This window comes from Rhineura floridana, chromosome 11, assembly GCF_030035675.1.
Source record: "Rhineura floridana isolate rRhiFlo1 chromosome 11, rRhiFlo1.hap2, whole genome shotgun sequence".
Taxonomy (NCBI): domain Eukaryota; kingdom Metazoa; phylum Chordata; class Lepidosauria; order Squamata; family Rhineuridae; genus Rhineura; species Rhineura floridana.
In genome coordinates, this window is record NC_084490.1 from 68,570,563 (window position 1) to 68,593,219 (window position 22,657).

Sequence of the window (22,657 nt, forward strand, 5' to 3'; positions counted from 1 at the left end):
TCCACCCCAACCCTTCTGATCTAGACTGGTGTTGCAATCAATAGCTAGTGGGACTGAGCTGTGTTGAAGTTGAGGGCCAGTGTGGTACAGTATAGTGATTAGAATGTTGGACTGGGACCTGGGAGACTAGGGTTCAAATCTCCACTTAGCCATGAAGCTCACTGGGTGACCTTGGGCCAGTCATGTCTTTCTGCCCAACCTATTTCACAGTATTGTTGTGAGGATAAGATTGGGAGGAGGATCATGTTTGTGCCTTAAGCTCCTTGGAGGAAAGGTGGGATATAAATGTAATAGATAAATAAAGCTGGAACATCCAGCATGCCCACTCAGGTCTTGATGATACATACATACCAAGTAATTCCAGGATAAGGGGATCACCAGACAAGGGAGCTGAACTGGTACAGTCACTCATTCTGAAAGCTGAGAGGGGGGTTTCAGAAGACTGTCTTTCAGTGATTGTCTTAACATATCTAACACACCTTTTTCCAGATTGTCCTGATCACCCCAATAGCATTCATTCAGCTTACACCAAGAAAGGTTTTGTCCAAAATTGTGTGTTTTCATAACTGACCTCTTGCTACTTGAAACCACTCTACAATTCTGTGGAGATTCAATAGTGGCAAAAAAGTATGCCCAGTATCACCTTCCAGTTTGAAGAATGAATGAAATGTCCTCAGGATAAGAAGTCTCCCTTCCCTTAGCAGCTTCACCTCCTTCTCATTTATGTTACTGCTGCCCACTTGCTTGCCTTGTCCCTTTGAGCCAAATGAGCTGCACCTCCACCACTGAGAAGAAGAAGGCAAGGTGCTCCACCTCTTTGCTCCTGTCACAGCTCACTCACCTGAAGGGAAGAGACAGTAAGCCTGAGGGGGAGTATGATCAGGGGACTCTGGGAATTAGCAGGGCTGCGCCTGCTGGGTATGGATGACCAACAATGCCGACCTCCGACACTGGTCTTGAGCATGCTCTTACATGGCACACAAATCTATACCGAAGACCAGTTGCTAGTGCTACAGATGAGGATATGTCCCCTTTACTCCCAATGGTCTAAAGGATATATAACTGTTTGTCCCAATGTCTGTAGCTGGTGGTCTGTGTACGCCCCCTCATCATCATGAAGATTTGCATCAGGAGGTCTTGACTTTAAATCCCTTTTTTGCACTGCTCATGAACACTAAAAAGAGAACAGGTGACATATTGAAAATGAAATGGACTGCCTTCAAGTCGATCCCGACTTACGGCTACCGTATGAATAGGGTTTTCATGGTAAGCGGTATTCAGAGGGGGTTTACCATTGCCTCCCTCTGAGGCGAGTCCTCCCCAGATGGCTAGGGCCTGCTCAGCTTGCCACAGCTGCACAAGCCAGCCCCTTCCTTGTCTGCAGCTGCCAGCTGGGGGGGACAACTGGGCTCCTTGAGACTATGCAGCTTGCCCACGGCTGCACAGGTGTCAGGGCACGTAACCCCTGAGCCACTCACTGTGGGGGTGATCTTTAGCTGGCCCTTGACACCCAGGAGACACGAGAGGGAATTTGAACTCACAGACTCTGGACTCCTAGCCAGGCTCTCCTCCCCACTGTGCTATACCAGCTACAGGTGACATATTACATTTGCTTGAATTTGCTAAATAAAATGCTCCTCCCTTTCCCTTGTTCCCTCCTAGCTGGAGTGGTTTTAACTGGTGCACTGTGGTGAGACTAAATCAGTCTTCAAGATATTAAAAAAAATCCCAGCCTGGAACCAGCATGTAATTCTCAAAGCCAATGAGGTGGCTTTGGGGGGATTTTATGAGCCTTGGGGTGATGGAGATTACCAATAAAGTGCCAGCTATTTTACTACGCACCTCTGTAGAATTATTATGTCTGCATGGAGGAATTGCAACTATCTTGCTGTTAAACCATAAAAGAGGGGGACAATATTGTCATGTGTGTGTTATAGAAAAGATTGAAGTGAGCTGATTGAATAAACTGAATAGAAAATAATAGCTTTTGCTGGAGTAATACCATCAGGTACCATAAGGCGCTGGGTAGCATCCCAGAGCTGAATGTAGCAGTGAGGGTGCATGTTATGGCTGTGTGTATGCTGTGATTCTGCAGAAGTGTAGACAAAGCACAGGATGAGATAATTAGCACAGAAATCCACTTCATGAGAATCTGAGTTTTCCTTTATTTTCCTTATTTATATAGTTATTTGTGAGAAAGCTTTTCTAGATCTGATGCTAAAAATACAATTGAAGGAGTATGGGCAATGCCTGCTGAAATTTCAGAGGCCAGGAAAGTCGCTGGAAAAGAATTTGGATGCATCCTGAATGTACATAATTTGAGTGCAGCGGAATCACATGCACATTGTCAGTGATGTGGGGTGCTTAATTTTTCCAAGGAAAATGTTCTCTTTCATAAGTTCATTAGTAGTGAATAGATGCCAACTGCAAATAAATATTAGGCAAGCGTGGCAGTTTCAAAGTTTTTAGCATTGTTTATTAAAGCAAGTAAAATCAACATGCTAAATTAGATCATTCTCTGGTATCAGAAAAAAATCTAATGCAAACTTATTTTTTCTGATGCAAATTACATTATGCAAACCTACATCACTGTACATTGCTTTTCCCATATGCAGCTAAAGGGACTGTGCATGACCAGATTATTCTGCCAGTTTTCTCTTTCTCTCTCTTAGTTTGCATGTCACAGCAGCGGCGTCACTAGCAGGAGTGCGGGGGTGTGCAGACCTCCAGCGCGCGGCCTCCCAGATGCATGGACGGGGGTGGCTGGCCCTGTGTGCGCACTCACCACACGCTCCAGGGTGCCTGCTTTCGGTCTCGTCTGCCCGCCCGCCTCCTAGGAGGAGTTGGCTGCTCCGATGCCGACCCGGAGCACTTCTCGGCTCTGCAACAGCGTGGGGTGGGGCGGGGTGGCTCTGGGTGTCACCCCCCTCAAGGTGTCACCCGGGTGCGATCTGCACCCTCCGCACCCCGGTAGTAATGCCCCTGTGTCACAGTAAACCATACTATGGCGTACCAGGACTGCATGAACATGCTCAGGCTTGGAGAGGAGCTCACACCCACTTTTCTCCTTCCTGATAATTTTAGTACAGTGCAGCAAATAAGCCAAGACTTGGTTTAGTGTGTCATCCAAACCCAGGACTGTTGTTAAGGTCTCTCCACAATCTGTAATCATAGGACAGACTTTGGCTACAGATTGTGGTTAAGGAGAAGAGATCTTAATCATGATTCCAAGGAACAGGGAAAAGCAAAGTGGGTCTGAGTTCCTCTTTGGGAGCCAGGGCCAGTACCAGACTGCAGTGGGCCCTTGGGCACCAGATTGCGGGGGCCCACAGCAGCAGCAGGCAGCAATGGTGGAGGGCAGCAGTGGTGGCGGCAGTAGCCAACGGGAACTTAAAAAGGCCTGGCCACATCAATGGATTAGCACACTGTGTGTGCATGCCTACCGTCACCCAAGATGGGGGGGGTGTTTGCTGTCCCCACTGCTATCTTGGGTGATGACAAGCATGGAAGTCATGTGGGGTGTTCCCTGGGAGGGTGGTTGCTGCTTCACAATCCGTACCAGCATGGGGTTGCAGAGTGCATGCTCTGTGTCCCTATGCTAGCATGGATCACAGAGTGGAAGGTACACCTGCCTGGACCCAGCAGCATGGGCATCTCTCAGTGCCAGGGTCCCTTGGCAAGTGCCCAACCTAGCCACCCTCTGGTGCCAGACCTGCTAGGAGCCAACACATTTGTGCAGTCCCAGTAAGCCATAATTTGGCTTACTTTGACATGGAAACCCAGCCCCCTCTTTTTTTCTTTCTTTCTGCTACCCCTTTCCCCCTCCCCCCAACAGGCTGCCAGGAGAGGGACAAATGTCACTGGAGGCATTCAAGAGACAGCTGGACAGCCATCTGTCGGGAATGCTTTGATTTGGATTCCTGCATTGAGCAGGGGGTTGGACTTGATGGCCTTATAGGCCCCTTCCCACTCTACTATTCTATGATTCTATGAAGTATGTGGGATTGGCATGGCAGTAGGGTGAGGATTTGCTTTCATTCCAACAGTCCTTGCTGAGGGAATTGTCCATCCAACTAGCAGTTGGGGAGTCACCCATGGGTGTTGGCCAGTGTTAGACTCCCAGTGTGGCACAAGCAATGCACTTGAGAACCTGCTGGTCAACCAGTGGGAATGGATGCAAACTGTATGAGACCCAGCCCCTCCTAAGCTAGGGGCATGGCCCCACCTGTACCATCGTTAGACCCCATTGGGGGGGTCTCTATTATGTTTGATCCTGCCCAATGCCATTTCCACCTTAAGTTGTGACAGAATCATATGTATGCCTAACAACTGAAAAGCAGTCACTGAGGGATAGGTGAAAAACATGCTCAACTGAGAGCCAATTTGATTGAGAGGAAAATTCCTATCCACCTCCATCAATTGACCCTTTTAAGAAAATCTCCATGATGCACTTAAACTGAAGGAGGGTGGGTGAGAAATCCTAGAGCTCTTGCAGGATCATCCGGGACTACAGGCAGTCCTGCAAGAGCTGGAGCATGGGCAGGAGGTTGAATTCCCCCCACCCGTTGTTGCCTGGGATCACACACTGCCCCACAACAGCAGGGTGAGGATTTATTTGCAGAGGGCTTTTGATATTAGGCCCCAGGTTGCCAACCTCGGGTTTAGCATAGGGTTGCCAGGTATCCGGTTTTTGCCCGGAGACTCTGGATTTTTGGGGCGCTTTCTGGGTCTCCGAATGACTCACTTAATCTCCAGACACTCAGCTTTCATTTTTAAAAAAGTTAAGTTTCGAGGTGGTCTGGTTCATGAGATACACACCAAAACTTCAGCTGCCGCTCCACAGAACTTCAGTTAAATGAGCTCGTAGCTGGCTGCTCTAATCCCACTCTTTCACATTTGTAGCCAGTAAATGAAGTCAGGTTGTGATTGACAAGGCAGTAACTAGAGTCAGAAAACTTGTTTTTTCCTGCTTTTCTGAAATCTCATAAATTGAGTAAGTATATAGCTTTCAGTCTTTTTCTCTCTTGTGTGCAGGAACCACACAAGTTTACATTTCCCTGGGATGTTGAAGAGAGCACTGTTTTGAAAACCTTCCCAATATGAAGCTTTAAATCCTATACTCACTTTCCTGGGAGTAAACATTCAATGCTAACCCCACATAGGACTTACTTTTGAGTAGACATGGTTAGGATTGTGCTGTAAATCAATGGGATTTTTGAGTGAACATAGCAAAGGACTGTGTTTGTGATGTAAATCTTTCCCTCTCCAATTCTTTTTTTAAAAACAATTAGTCAGGTCTTACCTAGGTGTCTCAGCTTTTATTTTGTAGGAAACTAATACTGATTTTATTATTTTAAAAAATGTTCTGCAATGACTAACTGGTTTTGACCATAAACTATTATATGGGGTGTATGTATTTTTACATCTCCAGTGTGTGTGTATATATGGAGTCTTTCCAACAACCCTGTGAGATAGGGTTGCAGACTGGAAACCGAGGCAGCTCACAATAAGAATTAAATCCCTTTAAAATCCAGTAACCGTAAAAACAAGTATAAACAGTTGCAAAACAACTTAAAGTGACATGATTCCGAATTTTGGGTTGGGTGAATGAATTTCCGTATCGCTTGAGGTTGCAGTTCTGTGCACGCTTCCCTGTTTGAGTAAGCCCCACTGTATACATTGTGACTTGCTTCTGAGTAAACAAACATAGGATTGCACTATAAATATCTTTATAGGTTAAATGATGAACATATTTGATAGATGCTTATATAAATATTCATACTGTGTCCCCATAAGTATCTGATTGCACACTATGGCTGTACATTATTATTTCCTCTACCTTTTAAGTGTGCCCTTCTTCCTTGGGGTGGTCATGGTCCCCCTCTGTTATTTTCACCCTGAGGGACAGATTAGGCTGAGAGGTGGTGAGTAGCCCATGGTCACCCAGTACACTTTATAGCTCATTTCCATTTTGAAAAATTAATTAAAATGATTTACATGCAGGGAAGGTTTATGAAGTAGATCCACACAATACATTTAAAGCACATCCAACTTGTATTTAAAGCACATTATTTCCCCCTGGAAAGTGTAATTTCCCCCTCACAGTTATAGTTCCCACCACCCTTAACAAGCTACAGTTCCCATGATTCTGTGGTGGGATTCATGTGCTTCAAATCTGTGTTGAATGTGCTTTAAATGAATGGTGTGGATCTGCACTAGATATGATGTGCATTCGTTACTGAATTGAAAACAACAATTCTAAAAGATATTTTTTTAAATGGGAAAGGTTGTAGCTCATTGGCAGGGCATATGATTTGCATGCAAAGGTCCAAAATTCAATTTCTGGAAAAGACTATTGCCTTGAATCATGGAGAGCCAATGCTAGTCCATGTCATCAGTACTGAGCTAGATGGCACCAAATGGCCTGTATCTGTATATGGCAGAATCCTTTATTCCTAAAAATGGAAAGAAACCCAGGGGCCACAGTGACTCTACAATTTATTTATGTATTTTAATTACAACATTTATATACCACTTTATTGTAAAAAATCTCAAAGCAGTTTACAGAAATAATTGAAACAATAACATTATTGGCAAAAACAGTTAGACAGGCATTTACAAATATTCAAAATAATAAAACCAACAATGAATTAAAATAGATAAAAACATAATAGCTTCTACATGCCTGGGTAGGCTTGCCTAAACAAAAGTGTTTTAGCAGGTGCCAAAAAGAGTACAATGATGGCACCTTCTAATAGGCAGGGAGTTACAGAGCATAGGTGCTGCCACACTAAAGGACTGATTTCTTACAAGAGCAGAACAAGTTCTATGGCACCTGTAACATGGAAAGCACACCTTGAACCTGGCCTGGTAGCAAATCAGAAACCAGTGCAGATTTCAGAGCAGAGGTGTTATGTGCTGATAGGGTCTCACTCATGTCAGCAATCGTGCCACAGCATTCTGCACTAACTGCAGCCCCTGGGTCAGGTTGTGCTGCATGGGGTTTCTGTGACCATGGCTGTCTGCCAGGATTTTTTTAGTTTTGGTTTTTGATGAGGAATCCTGAGTGATTGTGGGATGCTGAGTTTTCTGTTTTACTCATAGGAATCTTGTGGTTAGGAAATCATCATAGTCTTTTCTTTTTCTTTTTCTATTTGCATTTCATACACCTTTATCCTCATTCCCCTTCATCCATAGAAGGAACAATAGTGGTCCCATGCACTCCACTCAAAACCCTTAAACCCACTGATGATGCACCTTGTTGTTTGCATGACTTTGTTTCTTGCTCAATAGTTGTAAAAGAGAATTCACATACTGGGCAGCATGACTGCAATTGTTGTTCCCAAGCTGCTGCCTGTGAAGGTAGACCAAACCACGTGTGTTTTCTCTCTGTCAGTTGTTATTCACTGGAATTGGGTTGGCTGTCAAATTGAGTTTACAGCAGCCCACAGAGGAGACAGAAAAAAGTAGAGAATCTTCCTACTCTTACTCATTACAATTTTCTTGATATGAAGTGTGAAACCTGTAAAGAAATTTGGAGCAGGCATGTTAAAATGTGGGGGCAGGGAATTCCAGATAGAGGGTTTCCAATCCTACTTGGATATGGATATCTTTGCAGAGGATCCCTGGTCAACACAATCCAAACCATATCTACTGATAAGTAACTTAGTCCTATTGAGTTGTATGGGGCTTAGTCCCTTAGTAAGTGTGTTTAGAATTGCAGCCTTCGGGGGCATCCATCTTTACTCCTGAGTGCTCCCATCTAACATCTCCACAACGCTAGGCTCCTTTCTTCCTACAATGGCCTTCTGGTGACTGGCCTGGCCTGAGGACACTTAAACCCTTTTTGCCAGAAGCAAGTTGGCTAGATTAAATGTTCCCTAACCAGGTTCCATCTTTCAGCTAAGTTTTCTATCTTAATTTCCAATCAGAGAAATGTTTTTGTTTGAATTGTATGCACCAGGCAACTGTGGTTGATGCTTAATGTATCGTGCTTAATGACATCACTTGGGCCCACCCCTGTGACATCACTTGGGCCCATCCTGTGACATCATTTGGGCCTTTCCCATGACATCACTCAGGCATGCCCCTCTGACATCACTAGGGCCCGCCCCCAATATCTCAGGGTTTGGGATGCTTCTGACCTAGCAACCCTAGTTTAGCGTGACATCTGAATGGTCTCTATATTTGCTTTTTCTGAATTAAGTCAGAATAAATTCACACAGATATAATTAGGTTTGTTATTTTCCTTTTTGAGTCTCTTGTTTCTGAGAGCTCTCAGGCCTAAGAACTGTGTGATATGGGGGGCATACACAGAAATGTTATTTAGGAGTCTGATCATTAGGCTTCACTTTATCCATAATTTATCCAAATTCATTAGTCGGCAGTCTTATAAAAACTTCCCCTGGATCTTTTATCTATCATAGGAACAATCACACCACTCTGAAAAGAGAGTTCACCTGAAACCAGTACAAAGAGCAATTTGTAAACCAAACAGCTATCTAGAAAGGAAGCATTTTACCAAGTTGTGAAAGGCCATTAAAGAAGGGGCAATTCAACCCACAGAAAAGACCCTGTCCACTATCTTAACTAAGTATATTTTAGGGGACATTGGGCCACACAGAAGGACTACACAGGACACTGGGAACTCATTATCAGTCCCCATGAAAATAGTTTGTACAGGCTACTTGCTACCTCCACCACTCTGTGGTACTATCCTCTCAGGTGATATAAAATGCATACATTTCTTTTTCCAGTAGTTTTATTTCTTCAAGCTAGAATTTTAGGAAGAAATTATCCTCAGAAACCAGCTGAGGTTGTTGAAATATGATTCCTCCCCCAGTTGTGAAGGCTTGTTTTAAGAAAAAGGGTTCCATATTTGTGATAATTACGTATTAATGAACCCTCTGATCAGGAGTTCATGGATTCTCCTGTTTAAAATGGATATTATGCCCAGTTGCTCAGGTGAGGGGAAACAATCCATTGCTAATTAGAATTTTCCATTAGAAAGCACATAATAATTATGTGAAGCTCCAGCAAGGGGCAGTGCAGGACCAATTACTGAGTAATCAGTTCCAGTGGATATTGTTATTGTATGGATTTTAACTCATGTCATGGGACTATTTTAAGATTCTAGCTTTTTGGAAGGAAGTTTTCCACACTACAATGTGCTCCTTAATTTAGTCTGGTTTTCTTTGCAAAGAATTTTGGCGCATTTGCTTCCACTTGGTATTGTGAGAAGCACAAACACTGTGGTTAAAACATGCTATCTCAAGTGGCTAAACGTAAGTTTTGGAACATTGGAAAACTAATATTCAAACCTGGACCTCTGATTTATTTGTACTGACAGTACAGGAGATAATAGTCATTATCAAGTATCACAAGAGTATGCTGTTTGGGAACTGGAACCTGCTCTCTGTATTTTTCTTTCTTTCTTCACTATACTGATTATTTTGTTCACCAGATAAGTCTGCTGCTCCCACTTCTGATCTTTAGGGAGACAGCCAGTATCCTAAGATGCATAGAAAGCCGAGCTTGGAAAAGTTACTTTTTTGAACTACAACTCCCATAAGCCCCAGCCAGCATGGCCACTGGATTGGGCTGATGGGAGTTGTAGTTCAAAAAAGTAACTTTTCCAAGCTCTGGCCTAAACTGTGTCTCAATCTTTTGCAATTTCTCTTCACACACAGACATTACTTCACTCTTAACTGGGAGGGGGAAGCTATTCTCCTCAGGAAACAGTGGGGAACCTCAGACCTGAGGGCTGAATGTGGCCTTCCAGGCCTCTCTGGCTGACCCTCAGAACTCTTCCTAACCATGCTCCCTCCCGAGGCCATACCCCTCACCAGTCATGCTTCATGCCTCTGATTGCCTGCCTGGAATGTGTTCTTAATCTGTGGTCATGCCTCTTGCTTGCCTGGGTGGAAGGGGCGTGTGTGTGTGTAAAAACCTCTGACATTTGCATAGCTGGAAGGTAGCCTCTTTCCAAAAGAGACTGCTCTGCAGAATAGTCAGTGCTATTATTCCACAATTGTTTTTGGAGTTTTTTTGTGTAAATTTTGCAAAGTGTTGCTGTACTTCACTTATTAACAGAAACAGAAGCAAAAGAAAATGTTTTACTCTAGGAAACTTCACTAAAACTGCAAAGTAAAACAAAACCTATTTAAAGCGACTATCTGAACTATATCATCTTTCTTAGTGTTGTTGCTTCCTCCCTGCTAAAACAAGATCACTACAGCACATGTCTTGTTTCTGTTATTTGGGCTGATTGCAGGTGTTGCCACAACTCACGATATGCTCAGAGGCACATGTTACCAAATTCTTCCAAGCTACACAGGAAGTGGATTGGACTGTGAAAGACCAACCCAAACGATGTTTGCATTTTGACCAATTTGTAGGGCAGTACAATATCTCAGAGAGAAGGTCAGGTCTCCTGCTTCCCTGGTGCATTCACTATAGCTGCCCAATTCCTAAATTGCAAGGGTGTTTTTTTGCCTATTAGTGAATTTCTCTACTTTTTATTCTGAGAGGTAAGAAATGGGATCCTGCGCAAGTTTGCTGAGAATGGATTGTTCATTTGCATGCTTATTCAGTTCAATGGGATTTATTCCCTGCAATCATGCTTAGGATAGGTGAAACTGGCCATGGGGGGGATAGGAAGGGGAGGGTGAGGGGTAGTGGACCAAGAGGGAGGGGAGGAGGAAGGGCAGAGGGGTGAAGGGGTGGGAGCAGATGGGAGGTGGGAGAATGAGGGAAGGTTTGATCATTTACGTGCTTACTGAGTTCAGTGGGTTTTACTCCAGTGCAGTCATGGGGGAGGAAGAGGAGGGAGGGAGGGCTGGAGTGGAGAGGTGAGGAGGAGGAAGGAAGAGGGGAGGGGAGAGGAGAGGAGGAAGAAGGGAGAAGAGGAAGGGAGAGGAAAGGGGAAGAAGAGGAGGGGAAGGAGAGAGGGTGATGGAGAGGAGAGGGGGGGAGGTGAAAGGCAGGTGTGATCATTTGCATGCTTATTGAGTTCAGTGGGATTTACTCCTTTGCAATCATGCTTAGAATAGGTAAAACTGACTGTGGAGGAGGAGGAGGGGACAGAAAAGGGAGGAAGGGAGGAGGGAGGGAAGGAAGGAAGGAAGGAAGGAAGGAAGGAAGGAAGGAAGGAAGGAAGGAAGGAAGGAAGGAAGGAAGGAAGGAAGGAAGGAAGGAAGGAAGGAAGGAGAATTGGAAGGGGATGGGGATGGGGATGGGGATGGGAAGGGAGGGACAAAAAGAAGGGGATAGGAGGGGGAAGGGCAGGTTTGATCATTTGCATGCTTTTTGAGTTCAATGGGATTTACTCCTGTACAATCATCCTTAGGATAGGTGAGACTTGGAAGAGGGGCAGGGAGGGGGAGGAAAGTGAAGGGGAGGGGAGGAGATTGGGTAGGTGGGCACTTGGCAGAGGGAAATCCCCTTTCCTTTCCAAAAGGAAAACACTGTGAACAGTATCATTGTTTTTCAATGTTTCCCCCACCTTTTTATTCTACAACAGGCACAAGTAGTCTCACCCAAATTTAAACCAAAGCTGCCACTCACCACATAAACACCAGACCTTTATTTCACTTTAGATAGTCATGGCTTCCCCCAAAGAATCCTGAGAAGTGTAGTTTGTGAAGGATAGTGAGAGCTGCTAGGAGAGGCCCTGTTCTCCTCACAGAGCTAAGGTCCCCAGAAGAGGGGCTGATTGTTAAACCACTCTGGCCACTGGAGCTCTATCAGGGGAATAGGAGTTTCCTAACAACTCACAACACCTTTACAACCTACACTTCCCAGGATTCTTTGGGGGAAGCCATGACTGTCTAAAGTGAAATAAATGTCTGGCATGGGTATGGTCACCTGATTAGCCAAGCCAAACAGCTGTGAGTCTGGCTTTTAGAACACTGACAGTTGGTTCTTACTGAGCATGTCCGATGTTATAATAGACTTCAATGTTAAATTTCTTAAATTAATTAAAACTCAGCCAGGGTTTTGGTTTTTTTTTACTTTGAAACTGCAGAAGAGGAAGATCAGAGTATGGGGCAAGGTCAGTAACAGGATTACAGGTACTTTGTGAATATGGCTGATTTTTAATTAATTTCAACAAATTATGAGACCACTGACAGAAAAAAGTCTAGTAGGGGTCTGGATTTTTTCTCTCATGGTTTACACTTTGAACTCTCGATTCTCTCTGACTGTTTTGTGTATTGCCATGAAAACGTAGAGGGTTGTTAAGCCAATGTTTCTGAGTTCAGGACTATAAGGTTTTGTTTTGAAATGTGCTTATGGGAAGCATCAGTATGGCATGGGAAGTATTTTCAATTTAACATTGTGGAATGTAAAAAATCCATGCTGGCTATAGTATACAGCCACTTTTGTGGTTGAATAAATAGGGGCAAAGCAATCTCAGAGAATGTACTCTTGTTCTCAAACAGCATGAAAATCCTTTTGCAAGGAGGGCTTCAGCACTATTGAATTGCATCTATCAATAAAGAATAGAAAAACTGGAGCAGAAGTTTTTAAAGCTTTTTAAAGGGGCCGTTGATTATATAATTGGTAGCAGAAATAAAGGGGTCATAGATTATATAATTGGTAACAGAAGATGGAGAAGTTCTACACTTTCTCAAAAAACAAGACCAGGAGCAGACTGCGGTACAGACCATGAACTGGTAATATCGAAAACCAGCATAAAGCTAAAGATGAACAAGGCAATCATAATGCCAAAATACAATTTAAATAACATCCCAGAAGAATATAAAGATCAAATAAGGAACAGATTTGAGGCTTTCAACTTAGCTGACAGAGAGCCAGAAGAACTATGGAGTGAAGTCAGATACATTATGAGGGAGGAATGCAAAAACATAATCCCTCTAGTTAAAAAGAGAGAAAGGCCTCAATGGATGACTGAAGAAACTCTTAAAATGGTTAAAGAGAGAAGGAAAGCAAAAACAAAAGGAGATAGAAACACAATTAGAACCCATTACAATGGTTATTGTTTAGAAATAGGACAACAAAATGGGTAGAACAAGAGCCCTATTCCAAAAGATTAGAGAAATTAAAGGGAAATTTAAACCAAGGGTAGGAATGTTGAATAATCAACAGGGGAACACACTGACTGACCCACCACTCTTAATAAACTACTGTTCCCATGATTTTGTGGTGGGATTCATGTGCTTCAAATCTGTGTTGAATATGCTTTAAATGAATGGTGTGGATCTGCTCTAGGTATGACATGCATTCATTAGTGAATTGAAAAGAACAATTTAAAAAAATACTTTTTTAAACAGGGGAAAGGTTGTAGCTCATTGGCAGGGCATATGCTTTGCATGTAAAGGTCCAAAATTCAATTTCTGGAAAAGGCTATTGCCTTGAATCCTGGAGAGCCAATGCTAGTCCATGTCATCAGTACTGAGCTAGATAGTACCAAATGGCCTGAGTCAGTATAAGGCAAATTTCTTTGTTCCTAAAACTGGGAAGAGACTCAATGGCCACAGTGACTCTAAAATTCATTTGGCTAGATTTTATCGTCATTGTTTTCAGATTTTTAATGTCTATTATATTTGTATGCCTATTTTGTACGTCGCCCAGAGTGGCTGGATAGCCAGCCAGATGGGCGACTAAGAAATTCAATAAATAAAATAAATAATAATAAAAATAAATTATTTACATTTTTATACTGCTTTGTTGTAAAAAATCTCAAAGCAGCTTACAGAAGGAATTAAAACAATAAAATTATTGGCAAAAACAGTCAAAGAAAAGTATTTAAAAACATTCAAAATAATAAAACCAACGGGTTAAAAACAGATAAAAAATACAATACCTTCTACATGCCTGAGTAGGCTTGCCTAAACAAAAATGATTTTAGTAGGTACTGAGAAGAGTACAATGATGGTGCCTGCCTAATGTCAATAGGCAGGGAGTTCCAAAGCGTAGGTGTTGCCACACTAAAGGACTGATTTCTTACTAGAGCAGAACAAGTACTATGTTGAACCCACAACATGGAAAGCACACTTTGAACTTGGCCTGATAGCAAATCAGGAACCAGTGGAGATTTCAGAGCAGAGGTGTTATGTGCTGAGAGGGTCTCACTCATGTCAGCAGTCATGCCACAGCATTCTGCATTAACTGCATCCCCCAGTTTAGACTGTGCTGCACAGGGATTTCTGTCACCTTGGCTGACTGGCTGCCAGGATATTTTTAGTTTTCGTTTTTGGTTATGAATCCTGAGTGATTTTGGGTTGCTGAGTTTTCTGCCTTACTCATAGGAATCTTGTTGTGGTTGGTATGGTATTGCATTTAGGTAATTTGTCTTCTGTTTTTGTTTTTCTATTTGCATTTCATTTACCTTTAACCTCACTCCTTTACATCCATAAAAGCAGCAACTGTGGTTCCATGTACTCAGCTCAACCCCCTTAAAGTTAGATGATGCACCTTGTTGGTTGCATGATGGTTTGAAGGTAGACCAAACTGTGTGTGTTTTCTCTCTGTCAATTATTACTCACTGGGATTGGGTTGGCTGTCAAAGTGAATTTATAGCAGCCCACAGGGTAGACAGAAAAGGGTAGGGAATCTTTTATTTCTCAGACCACTTTCTGAAGTGAAGGGTCAAACCTGTAAAGACGTTTGGAGCAGCCATGTTAAAAGATAGGGGCAGGGCATTCTAGGCAGGGGTTGCCAACCCTGCTTTGATATGGATTTCTTTGCAGAGGATCCCTAGTCAACCCTTAGCAAGAACACAATCCTCACCATAACTACTCAGAAGTAAGTCCTGCTGAGGTCTATGGGTCTTAGTCACTTAGTAAGTGTGTTTAGAACTGCAGCCTTTCTGTACTCCTGAGTGCTCCCATCTAACATCTCCACAACACTAGGCTCCTTTCTTCCTACAATGGCCTTCTGGTGACTGGCCTGGTGACTGAGGGCACTTAAGCCCTTCTTGCCAGAAGCAAGTTGGCTAGGTTAAATGTTCCCTACCCAGGCTCCATCTTTTAGCTAAGATTTCTATCTTAATTTCCAATTAGAGAAATGTTTTTGTTTGAATTTATGCTCCAAGCAACTGTGGTTGATGCTTAATGTATTGTGCTTAATGACATCACTTCGGCCTGCCCCTGTGACATCACTTGAGCCTGCACCCCCCCTCGGCAATGTTGATCTTTAACTCCAGAGTAATTCCCCAACTCTTATATGGTTCACAGCTATGCCCTCAGGGCAATTATGCCCCCTTGGAATGTGTTCAATCAAAATTCATCAGGTGCATCTTAGGGCTGCCTAGTTGTGTACCAAATGTGGCGTTACACTGGGAGACAGATACCCTGCTGGTTGAGTCCAGGGCTTGGATTTATAGGTTAAATATGTGGCTCAAGTTGGGTTTTTTCCCCTTGGGTCTTGCCCCATTAACCCTCACTGACTCATATCAATCTAGATGGAAACGTATAGTGAACTCTAAGTTGTTGTCCATGGGTTTCTCACAGTCAGCTATATTACAACTGGGTTACTTTAAAGCTAAAGAACTTAATCTTGCAACGTATCAAAGATATAGAACTTCAGCATAATATGAGTCAATTGCCAGCATTTGCTCAAATTTGGCCCAGTGTAAAGGCACTTGCTCCGGCGACTTATTTAACTTCCCTGAGCATTCCCAAGTACAGAAGGGCATTTTCTCTGGCCAGATTTAACATTCTCCCCTCCACCGTACTTGAAGGGAGGTACAAGAAAGTACCCTTCATAGATAGGCTCTGTATCTGTGATTCTGGAGCGGTGGAAGTTGTGGAGCATGTTATACTACACTGCTCCCTTTACTCAGATCTCTGTACCTTGTTTATTTATCCCTGCCTTTGTAAAAGATCTAGAATCCTTGAAGAAAATAAGATATATGTCTTACTTGAAGACCGAGATCCATTCATCTCAGATATGGTTGCAAGATTATGTGTTGCGGTCATGGCTCGCAGAAAAAGCTTGGTGCAATCATTTTAATCCGTCATAATTTTATTATTATCTGGTATCTGGTTCGGGCAAAGTCTATTTTTGTATGCTTGTACCTTTGTATGTGCCAAAAATGCTGGTCATTGACCGAATAAACTACTATAATTATTACTTGAGCCTGCCCCTGAAATCTCAGGGTTTGAGATGCTTCTGACCTGGCAACCCTAATTTGGAATGTATATGGGATGAAACACAGGCGGACATAGATGCTTCATTTAAGGGGGAAACAGTTTTGGCAAAAAGAAAAACGGAAGGTCAGGTGTAGCTTTCTGACTCAGAACTCACTTGCTTCATTTAATATATCTATTTGGGTTGATGTACATATTTTATTTAAGTAAATCAACACAGTCCATACTTTCTTGTATGATTAAAGGATTTTTCTTGTATAACAAATAAGCAAGAAGGGCTAAATTTTGCCTGGCTCTCTGCTTGTATGACCTAGTTTAGGTAATTTTCTTAAACCTGTCACTGTACTCCAATAAAAAGCTTTACAGTAGCAATACTTGCTTAGCTGTTCCTGTTTGGCATCTGATGATTTCTGTAAGATTAAGCACTGCACTGAATCAAATCTTCTGGTAATAACTTCTGTTTGGCCAGGCTAGGAAGCATCCCTAACAGTTTTGTCACAGTTTTGCTTCTGCTCAAGCATATGCACAGTGGGTGACTTCGAAAGGATGTTGAATACCCGTAAATATTTTTTGTTAATAATTTAAGATTCAAGGCGAGAAGTTTGTGCTGTATTTTCAGATATGTAAAATCCTTAGCATGAAATAGTAATGTTCAGTGACAAGAGTTCCACTGCCTTTCTAAGGAGGTATAGAAGATGAACCTATAACATGTAAAAGATCTCTAATGAAGACTTGTCCGCCACCCTCAGAGGCAGTCTGTTCCACAGTTGAAAAGAGCTCCTACCATCAGGAAGTTCTTCCTAATGTTTAGCTGAATTGCCATTTCTTGGTTTGACCCTACCCTCAGAAGCAACAGAAAAACGTTCTTAGCTTTGGAGCTGCAGAGGTGGGCAGGGATCTGCACAGCAATTCTGCAGCAGCCCCACCCCCAGCTCCAAGGTTGAGAGGAAGGCTGGCAAATTTGGCCGCTGTGGGCTCATTCACACGGGAACTGAACTTCATATTAAAGGTGCAGCTTTTGCCATCACGATAGGTTTGCAAGGTTCACACTTCCTACTTTCAGATCCCCTGTTTTCTGTTCACACTAGTTGGCATTCCTCTGGGAAGGATTGGTGTGGCTGTTTTGTGCCCCGCCCCCAATTTTACATGTTTATTCCCTCTGGAGTATCAATATTGCTAACAGAGAAGGGAATGGGTTTTTTGTCAGTTTCATTGTCAATTGCACCAGCCAGAGAACATCAGGTGCAATTCACATGAAACTGATTAGAGGGAGAAGTAGGCAAACAGAAGGGGATGGTTGTTTCATGTCAATTGCACACATCTCCTGGCTGAAGGTCAGGTGCAATTGACACAAAACAGATTTAGAGGGGGGAGTGAGTGAAGTAGGCAACCAGAACTCCAGTGAGGGAGGACAGAGCGAGGCGGAAGTGGCTGGTTAAGCTGCTGGTTAAGCCACTTTTTGCGTTATCAGCAAATTGGATTGATATGGATTAAAAGGAGAAAACTGCGTCATAGCTTCTGTTTGCCTGCAATGTCATGTGAACCATGCAAATTAAACGGGGATGCAAATAGCACCAATCTCACAGTAAGTTGCTGTGTGAATGAGCCCTGTGCTGCTGAGCTGACTGAAATACAAACCCTTTCCTCTTCTGGAATTTGTAATTTGTGATGGATTTTAACTGACTTCTAAAGAGGCCAACATTATTTTACTGAAAAGTATAAAGACATAAATATAATTTTTGTCCAGGGAACAAAATAACTTGATAGCAGTTGTGAAATAGTAATAGCACTGAAACAAAATAAAATAACACTGGCAAGCATTATTAACACAAATTAAAAATCTATATTGAATCCCTAGTGTGCTTCATTTGCAACTCCTTCTGAAGAAACAACTAAATTGTAACAATTAAAGACCAGGTTTGGAATGTTAAATTAATAACAATAATTTTTTTTAAAAGAATGTGGAATGAACTAAATTGCTTCTAGCTCTGATCTTTTATCCCAGTTTCAGTAGAGAGTATTGTAAACATAGCTATAAGAGGACTTAAAATAGGTGTTTCTCAAGAACCTGCTGACAGGATAAGTACAGTGCTTCAAGTGCACCATTCTAATAGTTGGCCATTAAACATCTTATTTTACTTAACTGTGGCTATTGTGGAAAATGTCCTTTGGGAGAAAACTGACATTTGTACCATAATCAAATTCCACTGATGCCATCGAAGTAGTATTCTATTGGGATGTTTGCTCAATTTATTTGTTAACATAGGGCTTATGTTACTTTTAGAATTGTGTGGTTATGTATCAGACGTATCAGAAAGCTTGCTTGATGTTCTTGAATTCAGGCCAGGGACATACCTCCTACCCCCATCTCGAAGAGTACAGTATTTAATGAATTAAATATCTTTACTTATATATTTCCATATTCTTCATGATGGTTCAGATAGGTGTCTTCTCAGTCTTCTAGAGAATTCACACTTCAAGTGTATTGCTATCAAAGACTGCTATTGAAGGCAAGATTTATTCAGTTGTGTGTGCACTTTAGCTTTATTGAAATATACCTAGTTTATTTTCACATTCTATATTTCACATGGTTTAGTCAGGTGTCTTTTCAGCTTTTAAAAATTGACTCATTTTAGTTTCTTGGTGTTAAGGCTACTGGAGAGGACTGTTAATGACATCCTCAAGAAGCTAACAGCGTCATATTGTTTAATCCTGGTTCTTTTCCCATGGGTGCAATCTGCTGGGTAGTTCTCCTGTATAGCCCAATTAAAATGAGTGGGGGCTATGCAAGAGCACTACTCTTAGGAAGCTTAAAGTATGTTCTCAAAAGTTTGTGAAATGCAAAGATTTCTTATATCCATACCCAGGGCCAGGAGTGATCTCTTATTAGGCTCTCACAGCCAACTCCAGGACTGCAGGTGGGAGTACTTGGCCCTTCTAACTTTCACTGAAGTATAGCAAAAGTTAAATGCAACTTTTAATTTAGTGCAATGAATCTTTACTCTTTAGCTAGCAAATACATTCAGTTTTTGGTTTTTACAGTATTTCACAACTTAAACCCCTGTTTCTTTTTCAGAAAATAAGTTCAACTGCAAGTTCAAAATACTCCAACCTTTCCTGGGTGTAACAATTATTACCAGAGAGGTAAAGTGTGAGGAATTGCTTAAAAGTTACAGATTCTGTTTGCAGGTAAGCCCATATTATTTTAAGCTTGTCTTTCAGTTCCCTGTTCCTGACTTTGCTTACTTCCATGATGTTACTATCTCATAGGTGTATTGTTCCCTATGGGGTAAGAATGGATGGTGATATTTATAAAGGATGCATATTCCTTCACTGTACACATTTCAGGTTAGTCCAGTGAATATTATCATAAACTGAAAGTCAGGCAATCTTAATTCTCTGTGTATGGTGGCTGTGGAACATTTGAACAGCTTTTGGCAGGTTGACTAAAATAGACGTCCACACAAATACTCTATTCCCCCCATTTAATCAAACTAGTACTCTTCTTTCTTCCTACTTTTGGATGCCTTTGTACTTAACTTTTAAAATATTTTAATGTACTCCATCAACAAAGTATTCATCTCAGTAGGAGCTGAAACACCCAGGCGAGCCCGTGTAGTTGTTGTTGTTATGTGCCTTCAAGTCGATTACGACTTATGGCGACCCTATGAATCAGCGACCTCCAAGAGCATCTGTCATGAACCACCCTGTTCAGATCTTGTAAGTTCAGGTCTGTGGCTTTCTTTGCGGCCTATTGCCAAAATAAACACAGACACCATTCATTGGGTTAAATCATGGGCCACTTTATTAAAACAGAGTCAATTATAACAAATGAACCTGCAGAGGGACAATCAAGTGCGGGGGAATTCTGCTGATCCAGGCGAAGCCTGCTTCCAGCTATAGGGCAACCAAACCTTGCCTGAGCCTGGGGCTGCCCTGTGCCAGGCCCCAGCTCCGGCCACACCCAGAAGATGTGTAGGGGGTCCAACCCGCATCACCACCACCCAGAGCCCTGAAACTCCGAGCGGATGAGGCACGTTGGCCCCAAAAGCGGCCGTGTTCTACCCCCGGGCCGTATAGCCCTGAGCTGCAGGCCCCCGGACCGCCAATCACCCCCAAAGGTGCCTAAAGGTGTCACCTAGCTGCCCTTTCCCTTTTAACCTTTCCCCCACGCTTCCTTGCCACAAAAGGGGGACAAACCTCTGCTTAGTCTCCCTTTACCCCACACCCGATAAGAATCCGGTGCACGCCCCTCTGCAGGTCCATCAGGAAGATGTCATTGCCCCTGTCAGTCAAGTGCACGCCATCTGGCCTAAACAACTCCAGCCTATCGTGCTTGATCTCTGGGTGGTGTATGACAGAACCCCCCAGGCCCTTGATGGCCCTCTGAATCTGTCTATTAACCTTCTTCCGAGCCCTGTCCATTCCCCATGGGTCACCAGCACAATTCCACGTCCTGCGCGGCAGGATGTCAGACCATACCAAGTGCACCCCCGGCCAGCACAGCGCAATGGCCTGGAGGTCACTACATGCCTGTTCGATTAGGGCCTTGCCCTTCAACAGACCCAAGTCGTTACCTCCCAGGTGGATGACCAGCACCTGGGGCACCGCCCAGTCCACAGCCGACTGGAACAAGGTAGGCAGGAGACAGTCCCAGCGCATCCCCCGGCGTCCCAGCCACCGCACTGAGGCCCACTGACTGAGCCCCAGCTGCGTTCCAATGCGGGACTTCGCCGCCCTGCGGCCTGCCCAGAAAATCATGCTGTGGCCGCAGAGGAGGGTGCTCACTTGTTCCGATCTTTCCGAGCAGCCTGCCAAAAACGACAATTGCCATTAGCCGCTGGCCTCATGGATCTCCGTTAGTGGTCTAACATAAGTCTTATATGCATCTGAGGACCACCTGCCCACTGCCTGTAGCTGCCCCCTGGAAAAACCTAGGTGGGCAGCAGTGGAGGCTGCTCCTATTCGGAAGGAGTGTGTCCCGAACTTGCGGGCATCCACACCTAGCCACTGGAGTGCTGTCTTTGTCACTGACCAAAACTGATACTTGGTAAGGGGCTGGAGGTCCCTGTGCTTGAATAGGTACCCTGGCTGCAGCCCCCGGGCTGCCAGAAAAATGCGTAGGGCCCTAACCGGACAGAGCTCCTCCTGTTGGCATGGGGATAACACAATCAGACGACCCCTCTGGTGTTGGTCCGTCTTTGACTGCCTGAGTCGCAGGCGGACCCCCTCTGCCACCCAGCTGAGATCAGAAACCAGGAGGGCCCAGAGGGAGCTATCCGACTTAGAACCTGCCACCACCTCCCCTATTCGGAAGGCCCCAAAGAACAAGGTGAGGGCCGCAGCATGGTATAGCAGTGCCTCAAAATGGGAAGAACATAGCACCCTCCACTGTCCCTGCAGACCCAACAGTAGCTCTGGGGAAAAGGGGGAGCGGGCATCAGGTGTGTGCGGGCGCTCACGGGACCATCCCTCCAGCATCCAGCGGACCCTAAAGTCACCAGAGTAGTCCTGAAAGCCCCGTGCTTTCCCTAGGAAGGATAGACCTGAGAGCTTACCTCTGATGGTCCTGACTGAAAGTCCCCTCCGCTTCCCTTCCACGCAGAACTCCATAAGATGCTCCATGGGGATGGGCCACTCCTGGGTGTAGCCTCTGGACTCCCTGAAGCTTGCCAGGTCCCTACCTGCCCCCTGGTAGCTGGCCAAAGTGCTGGGTGCCACAGACAGGCTTATGGCCCGTTCTGATTCGGTCCTCCAATCTCCCATAGCGCTGGTGGTACCACGTCCGGCTGAGCCCTTGCCCACGGCACCAGCTGGTGAAATCTCTCCATCTGGTTCCGTGATAGAGCATCAGCAATGCTATTATCAATACCCGGGACATGGCTCGCCAGGAACTGTATATTATAGCGAAGACATTGGAGCACAAACACTCGGACCAGACGCATAACATTGGGGTTTCTAGAGGACAGGGTGTTGATGACATGCACCGTGGGGAGGTTGTCACACCAAAAGTGGACTGAGGAATTGCCCAGTTTGTCAGGCCAAAGGTGTACGGCCACGACAATGGGGAAGAACTCCAAAAAGGTCAGGTCTCTGGTTAGGCCAGCCTGCGCCCAGTTCTGTGGCCAGCTGCCATGACACCATGAGTCATGGAAAATGACTCCAAAATCGCAGGAACCTGAGGCGTCGGAGCTCACCTGTAGCTCCGCTTCCGACAGGCGATCTCTTCTCCATAAGGAGACCCCATTGAATTCCCGCAGGAAGGTGGACCAAACTGCCAGGTCCTCCCGGAGAGCGGCTGTAACACATGTGTGGTGGTGGGGGCGTGATAGGCCCGCCATGGCATTGTACACGCGCCGCAAGAATGCGCGCCCGGGTGCTACCACCCTGCATTCAAAGTTCATATGGCCTGCCAGCTGTTGAAGTGTGGCCAATGTCACCTTCTTTGCCACAACCACCTCCAAGATTTTCCCCTTAAGGGCCACCAGCTTATCCAGCAGGAGCCTGCAGCATTGGGCCACTGTATCGATCTCTATGCCCAGAAA

At 44.1% G+C, this 22,657-nt stretch overlaps 1 protein-coding gene across 1 annotated transcript in view; it reads left to right on the forward strand.

The window, feature by feature from the left end:
- LOC133367017 (poly(rC)-binding protein 3-like) overlaps positions 1-22,657 on the forward strand; it is a 482,686-nt gene that overhangs the window by 265,293 nt on the left and 194,736 nt on the right. The window contains exon 3 of the mRNA XM_061590618.1: positions 19,189-19,301. The gene's annotated coding sequence lies outside the window, so the exon portion shown is untranslated. The remainder of the gene's footprint in view (positions 1-19,188; positions 19,302-22,657) is intronic.